Raw genomic sequence first — 8,347 nt, forward strand, 5'->3', positions numbered from 1 at the left:
TCAGAATGGACCATCCTGGATATATTCTATGATGGTCTATCTGAATTAGCTAAGATGTCATTGGATACTTCTGCAGGTGGATCCATTCACCTAAAGAAAAAGCCTGCAGAAGCTCAAGAACTCATTGACATGGTTGCTAATAATCAGTTCATGTACACTTTTGAGAGGAACCCTGTGAGTAATGGGACGCCTCAGAAGAAAGGAGTTCTTGAAATTGATACTCTGGATGCCATATTGGCTCAGAATAAAATATTGACTCAGCAAGTCAATATGATTTCTCAGAGTCTGAATGGAATCCAAGCTGCATCCAACAGTACTCAACAGGCATCTTCTGAAGAAGAAGCTTATGATCCTGAGAATCCTGCAATAGCAGAGGTAAATTATATGGGTGAACCTTATGGAAACACCTACAACCCCTCATGGAGAAATCACCCAAATCTCTCATGGAAGGATCAACAAAAGCCTCAACAAGGCTTTAATAATGGTGGAAGAAATAGGTTTAACAATAGTAAACCTTTTCTATCACCCACTCAGCAACAGATAGAGAACTCTGAACAAAATACCTCTAATTTAGCAAACTTAGTTTCTGATCTATCTAAGGCAACTGTGAGTTTTATGAATGAAACAAGGTCCTTCATTAGAAATTTGGAAGCACAAGTGGGCTAGCTGAGTAAAAGGATCACTGAAATCCCTCCTAGTACTCTCCCAAGCAATACAGAAGAAAATCCAAAAGGAGAGTGCAAGGCCATTGAATTGACCATCATGGCCGAACCCACAAGAGAGGAGAAGGACGTGAATCCCAAGGAGGAAGACCTCCTGGGACGTCCAGTGATCCACAAGGAGTTTCCCTCTGAGGAACCAAAGGAATCTGAGGCTCATCTAGAGACCATAGAGATTCCATTAAACCTCCTTACGCCCTTCATGAGCTCTGATGAGTATTCTTCTTCTGAAGAGAATGAAGATGTTACAGAAGAGCAAGTTGCCAAGTTACTTGGTGCAATCATGAAGCTGAATGCCAATTTATTTGGTAGTGAGACTTTGTGGAGATGAACCTCCCCTATTCACCAATGAACTAAATGCATTGGATCAACTGAGATTGCCTCAGAAGAAACAGGATCCTGGAAAGTTCCTGATACCTTGTACCATAGGCACCCTGACCTTTGAGAAGGCTCTATGTGACCTTGGGTCAGGAATAAACCTCATGCCACTCTCTGTAATGGAGAAACTGGGAATCTTTGAGGTGCAAGCTACTAAAATCTCATTAGAGATGGCAGACAATTCCAGAAAACAGGCTTATGGACAAGTAGATGACATATTAGTAAAGGTTGAAGGCCTTTACATCCCTGCTGATTTCATAATCCTAGATACTGGAAAGGATGAGGATGAATCCATCATCCTTGGAAGACCCTTCCTAGCCACAGCAAGAGCTGTGATTGATGTTAACAGAGGTGAACTAGTCCTTCAATTGAATGAGGACTCCCTTGAGTTTAAAACTCAAGGACATCCTTCTGTAAACATGGAAAAGAGGCACAGTAAGCTTCTCTCAAAACAGAGTCAACCAGAGCCCCCACAGTCAAACTCTAAGTTTGGTGTTGGGAGGCCACAACCAAACTCTAATTTTGGTGTTGAACTCCCATATCCAAACTCTAAGTTTGGCGTTGGGGAGTCTCAACAATGCTCTGAACATCTGTGAGGCTCCATGAGAGCCCACTATCAAGCTATTGACATTAAAGAAGCACTTGTTGGGAGGCAACCCAATTTTTATTTAATTATATTTTTTATTAGTTATATGTCTTTATAGGTTCATGATCATGTGGAGTCACAAAAACAACTGAAAAAAACTGAAAACGGAATCAAAAACAGTAGAAGAAAAATCACACCATGGAGGAAGGGCTCACTGGCGTTTAAACGCCAGTAAGGAGCATCTGTCTGGCATTCAACGCCAGAACAGAGCATGGAGCTGGCGCTGAACGCCAGAAATAAGCATTAAGCTGGCGTTCAACGCCAGAAACATGCTGCATCTGGGCGCTGAACGCCCAGAACAAGCATCAGTTCGGCGTTTAAATGCCAGAATTGCATGCAAAGGCATTTTACATGCCTAATTGGTGCAGGGATGTAAACCCTTGACACCTCATGATCTGTGGACCTCACAGGATCATCTCAGGATCTGTAAACCCCACAGGATCCCCACCTTCCCTCCTCATAATCCTAGTTTTTTTTCCACATCTTCTTCTTCATCTATTCTTTCTTCTTTTGCTCGAGGGCGAGCAACATTCTAAGTTTGGTGTGGTAAAAGCATAGCTTTTTTTTAAAGGGAAAGCAAAAGCTCCCATCTAGGATCTATAGCTCAGTGGTAGAACATTTGACTGCAAATCAAGAGATCCCTGAGATACCTCAGGGGATACATTTTCCACACAATTATTGGGAGCAACTAAGGGTAGAACATCAAGAGCACTCCATCATCCTCTATGAAATTAGAAAAAAATCAAAAAGCAATGAGGGAGGAGCAACAAAGACAAGGAAGAGACATAGAAGAGCTCAAGGACATCATTGGTTTCTCAAGAAGAAAACGCCACCATCACGAAGGTGGACTCATTCCTTGTTCTTAAATTTTCTGTTTTTCGTTTTCTTATGTTAAATGTTTATCTATGTTTGTGTCTTTATTATATGATCATTAGTGTCTAAGTGTCTATGCCTTAAAGTAATGAATATGAATCCATCACCTTTCTTAAATAAAAATATTTTTAATTCAAAAGAACAAGAAGTACATGAGTTTCGAATTTATCCTTGAACTTAGTTTAATTATATTGATGTGGTGACAATACTTTTTGTTTTCTGAATGAATGCTTGAACAGTGCATATGTCTTTTGAAGTTGTTGTTTAAGAATGTTAAATATGTTGGCTCTTGAAAGAATGATGACAAGGAGACATGTTATTTGATAATCTGAAAAATCATAAAAATGATTCTTGAAGCAAGAAAAAGCAGCAAAGAACAAAGCTTGCAGAAAAAAAAATGGCGAAAAAAAATTGAAAAAAAAAAAGAGAAAAAGCAAGCAGAAAAAGCCAAAAGCTCTTAAAACCAAGAGGCAAGAGCAAAAAGCCAATAACCCTTAAAACCAAAAGGCAAGGGCAAATAAAAAGGATCCCAAGGCTTTGAGCATCAGTGGATAGGAGGGCCTAAAGGAATAAAATCCTGGCCTAAGCGGCTAAACCAAGCTGTCCCTAACCATGTGCTTGTGGCGTGAAGGTGTCAAGTGAAAACTTGAGACTGAGCGGTTAAAGTCAAGGTCCAAAGCAAAAGAAGAGTGTGCTTAAGAACCCTGGACACCTCTAATTGGGGACTTTAGCAAAGCTGAGTCACAATCTGAAAAGGTTCACCCAGTTATGTGTCTGTGGCATTTATGTATCCGGTGGTAATACTGGAAAACAAAGTGCTTAGGGCCACGGCCAAGACTCATAAAGTAGCTGTGTTCAAGAATCAACATACTGAACTAGGAGAATCAATAACACTATCTGAACTCTGAGTTCCTATAGATGCCAATCATTCTGAACTTCAATGGATAAAGTGAGATGCCAAAACTATTCAAGAGGCAAAAAGCTACAAGTCCCGCTCATCTGATTAGAGCTATGTTTCATTGATAGTTTGGAATTTATAGTATATTCTCTTTTTTTTATCCTATTTGATTTTCAGTTGCTTGGGGACAAGCAACAATTTAAGTTTGGTGTTGTGATGAGCGGATAATTTATACGCTTTTTGGCATTGTTTTTAGTATGTTTTTAGTAGAATCTAGTTACTTTTATGGATGTTTTCATTAGTTTTTATGTTAAATTCACATTTCTGGACTTTACTATGAGTTTGTGTGTTTTTCTGTGATTTCAGGTATTTTCTGGCTGAAATTGAGGGACTTGAGCAAAAATCAGATTCAGAGGTTGAAGAAGGACTGCTGATGCTGTTGGATTCTGACCTCCCTGCACCCAAAATGGATTTTTTGGAGTTACAGAAATCAAAATGGTGCGCTTCTAATTGCGTTGGAAAGTAGACATTCAGGGCTTTCCAGCAATATATAATAGTCTATACTTTGGCCGAATTTAGACGATGCAAAATGGCGTTGAACAAGGAATGAGTCCACCTTAGTGATGGTGGCGCTTTCTCCTTGAGGAACCAATGATGTCCTTGAGATCTTCTATGTCTCTTCCTTGTCTTTCTTGCTCCTCCCTCGTTGCTTTTTGATCTTCTCTAATTTCATGAAGGATGATGGATTGCTCTTGATGTCCCACCCTTAATTGTCCCATGTTGGAATTTAATTCTCCTAGGGAGGTGTTGATTTTCTCCCAATAGTTTTGTGGAGGAAAATGCATTTGAGGCATCTCCGGGATCTCATGGTGATGAGCTTCATGCGTCTCTTGAGCTCCATGAATGGGCTCTCTTGTTTGCTCCATCCTTTTCTTAGTGATGGGCTTTTCTTCCTCAATGGGAATGTCTCCTTCTATGTCAATCCCAGCCGAATTGCATAGATGGCAAATGAGGTGAGGAAAAGCTAACCTTGCCATAGTGGAGGACTTGTCAGCCACCTTGTAGAGTTCTTAAGGTATAATCTCATGAACTTCCACCTCTTCTCCAATCATGATGCTATGGATCATGATGGCCCGGTCTATAGTAACTTCAGACCGGTTGCTAGTGGGAATGATTGAGCGTTGAATGAACTCCAACCATCCTCTAGCTACAGGCTTAAGGTCCAGTCTTCTCAGTTGAACCGGTTTGCCTTTTGAGTCAATCTTCCATTGAGCTCCTTCCACACATATGTCCATGAGGACTTGGTCCAACCTTTGATCAAAGTTGACTCTCCTTGTGTAGGGGCGTGCGTTCTCTTCCATCATTGGCAAGTTGAACGCCAACCTTACATTTTCCGGACTAAAATCTAAGTAATTCCCCCGAACTATGGTGAGATAATTCTTTGGGTTCGGGTTTTTACTTTGATCATGGTTCCTTGTGATCCATGCATTACCATAGAACTCTTGAACCATTAGAGTTCCGACATGTTGGATGGGGTTTGTTAGAACTTCCCAACCTCTTCTATGGATCTCATGTCGGATCTCCGGATACTCATTTCTCTTGAGTTTGAAAGGGACCTCGGGGATCACCTTCTTCTTGGCCACAACATCATAGAAGTGGTCTTGATGAGCTTTGGAGATGAATCTTTCCATCTCCCATGACTCGGAGGTGGAAGCTTTTGTCTTCCCTTTCCCTTTTCTAGAGGATTCTCTGGTCTTGGTTGCCATCAATGGTAATGAAAAAATAAAAAGCTTATGCTTTTACCATACCAAACTTAGAATATTGCTCGCCCTTGAGCAAGAGAAGAAAGAATAGATGAAAAAGAAGAAGAAAATATGGAAGAGAGAAGGGAGAGGTGTATTCGGCCAAGAAGGGGAAGAGAGGGTTGTGTTGTGTGAAAATGAGGAAGAATGGAGGGCTTTATATAGGGAAGGGAGGGGGGTTAAGGTTCGGCCATATGGGTGGGTTTGGGTGGGAAATTAATTTTGAATTTTGAAGGTAGGTGGAGTTTATGAGGTATGTTTATGGGGAAGAGTGGATGGATGTGAGTGGTGATAGGGAAGAGAGATTGAGGTGATTGGTGAAGAGTTTTGGGGAAGAGTGTTTATTGGGAAGAGAGGATGAACATTAAGAAGAGGGAAGAGAGTGAGTGGTGGTAGGTGGGGATCCTGTGGGGTCCACAGATGCTGAGTTGATCCTGTGGGGTCCACAGATCCTAAGGAGTCAAGGAATTGCATCCCTGCACCAATTAGGCATGTAAAACGCCTTTGCATGCAATTCTGGCGTTTAAACGCCGAACTGATGCTTGTTCTGGGCGTTCAATGCCCAGATGCAGCATATTTCTGGCGTTGAACGCCAGCCAGATGCTTGTTTCTGGCGTTCAGCGCCAGCTCTTCTTCACTGTGCATTTCTGGCGTCTGAACGCCAGGATGCTGCTTGTTTCTGGCGTTCAACGCCAGAAACATACTCTGTTCTGGCGTTGAACGCCAGACAGATGCTCCTTACTGGCGTTTAAACGCCAGTGAGATCCTCCTCCAGGGTGTGATTTTTCTTCTGCTGTTTTTTATTCCGTTTTCAATTTTTATATTTATTTTGTGACTCCACATGATCATGAACCTAATAAAACATGAAATAACAATAAAAATAAATTAAAATTAGATAAATAAAAATTGGGTTGCCTCCCAACAAGCGCTTCTTTAATGTCAATAGCTTGACAGTGGGCTCTCATGGAGCCTCATAGATGTTCAGAGCATTGTTGAGACTTCCCAACACCAAACTTAGAGTTTGGTTGTGGCCTCCCAACACCAAACTTAGAGTTTGACTGTGGGGGCTCTGGTTGACTCTATTTTGAGAGAAGCTTATTGTGCCTCTTTTCCATGTTTACATAAGGATGTCCTTGAGTTTTAAACTCAAGGGAGTCCTCATTCAATTGAAGGACTAGTTCACCTCTGTCAACATGAATCACAGCTCTTGCTGTGGCTAGGAAGGGTCTTCCAAGGATGATGGATTCATCCTCATCCTTCCCAGTGTCTAGGATTATGAAATTAGCAGGGATGCAAAGGCCTTCAACCTTTACTACTATGTCCTTACTTGTCCATAAGCCTGTTTTCTGGAATTGTCTGCCATCTCTAATGAGATTTTAGCAGCTTGTACCTCAAAGATTCCTAGTTTCTCCATTACAGAGAGTGGCATGAGGTTTATTCCTGACCCAAAATCACATAGAGCCTTCTCAAAGGTCATGGTGCCTATGGTACAAGGTATCAGGAACTTTCCAAGATCCTGTTTCTTCTGAGGCAATCTCAGTTGATCCAATGTATTTAGTTCATTGGTGAACAGGGGAGGTTCATCTCCCCAAGTCTTTTTACCAAATAGATTGGCATTCAGCTTCATGATTGCACCAAGGTACTTGGCAACTTACTCTTCAGTGACATCCTCATTCTCTTCAGAAGAAGAATATTCATCAGAGCTCATGAATGGCATAAGGAGGTTTAATGGAATCTCTATGGTCTCTAGATGAGCCTCAGATTCCTTTGGTTCCTCAGAGAGAAACTCCTTATTGATCATAGGAAGTCCCAGGAGGTCTTCCTACTTGGGATTCACGTCCTCCCCTTCCTCCTTGGATTCGGCCATGATGGTCATTTCAATGGCTTTGCACTCTCCTTTTGGATTTTCTTTTGTATTGCTTGGGAGAGTACTAGAAGGGATTTCAGTGATCCTTTTACTCAGCTGGCCCACTTGTGCCTCCAAATTTCTAATTGAGGACCTTGTTTCATTCATAAAACTTACAGTGGCCTTGGACAGATCAGAGATTAAATTTGCTAAATTAGAGGTATTTTGTTCAGAGTTCTCTGTCTGTTGCTGAGTGGATGATGGAAAAGGCTTGTTATTGCTAAACCTGTTTCTTCCACCATTATTAAAGCCTTGTTGAGGCTTTTGTTGATCCTTCCATGAGAAATTTGGGTGATTTCTCCATGAGGGGTTATAGGTGTTTCCATAAGGTTCACCCATGTACTTCACCTCTGCTATTGCAGGGTTCTCAGGATCATAAGCTTCTTCTTCAGAAGATGCCTCTTGAGTACTGTTGGATGCAGCTTGCATTCCATTCAGACTCTGAGAAATCATATTGACTTGCTGAGTCAATATTTTATTCTGAGCCAATATGGCATTCAGAGTATCAATTTCATGAACTCCCTTCTTCTGAGGCGTTTCATTACTCACAGGATTCCTCTCAGAAGTGTACATAAACTGGTTATTAGCAACCATGTCAATGAGTTCTTGAGCTTCTGCAGGCGTTTTCTTTAGGTGAATGGATCCACCTGCAGAAGTATCCAATGACATCTTAGCTAATTCAGACAGACCATCATAGAATATATCCAGGATGGTCCATTCTGAAAGCATGTCAGAAGGACACTTTTTGGTCAGTTCCTTGTATCTCTCCCAAGCTTCATAGAGGGATTCACCTTCTTTCTGTCTAAAAGTTTGAACATCCACTCTAAGCTTACTCAGCTTTTGAGGAGGAAAGAACTTGGCTAAGAAAGCCTTGACCAGCTTATCCCAAGAGTTCAGGCTATCTTTAGATTGAGAATCCAACTATATTCTAGCTCTGTCTCTTACAGCAAAAGGGAAAAGTATGAGCCTGTAGACTTAAGGATCTACTCCATTAGTCTTAACAATATCACATATCTACAAAAATTCAGTTAAGAACTGAAAATGATCTTCAGATGGAAGTCCATGTAACTTGCAGTTTTGTTGCATCAGAGAAACTAGTTGAGGCTTAAGCTCAAAATTGTTTGC

The 8,347-nt window shown here is 41.2% G+C and overlaps 1 non-coding gene across 1 annotated transcript; it reads left to right on the forward strand.

The window, feature by feature from the left end:
• Positions 1-7,945: 7,945 nt before the first annotated feature.
• On the forward strand, positions 7,946-8,053 carry LOC112788718 (small nucleolar RNA R71). Its single transcript, XR_003196071.1, has one exon. It is a non-coding gene; the product is annotated as a small nucleolar RNA R71 (small nucleolar RNA).
• The last annotated feature ends 294 nt before the right edge of the window (positions 8,054-8,347 follow it).

The sequence above is a fragment of the Arachis hypogaea genome, chromosome 20, assembly GCF_003086295.3.
Source record: "Arachis hypogaea cultivar Tifrunner chromosome 20, arahy.Tifrunner.gnm2.J5K5, whole genome shotgun sequence".
Lineage (NCBI taxonomy): Eukaryota > Viridiplantae > Streptophyta > Magnoliopsida > Fabales > Fabaceae > Arachis > Arachis hypogaea.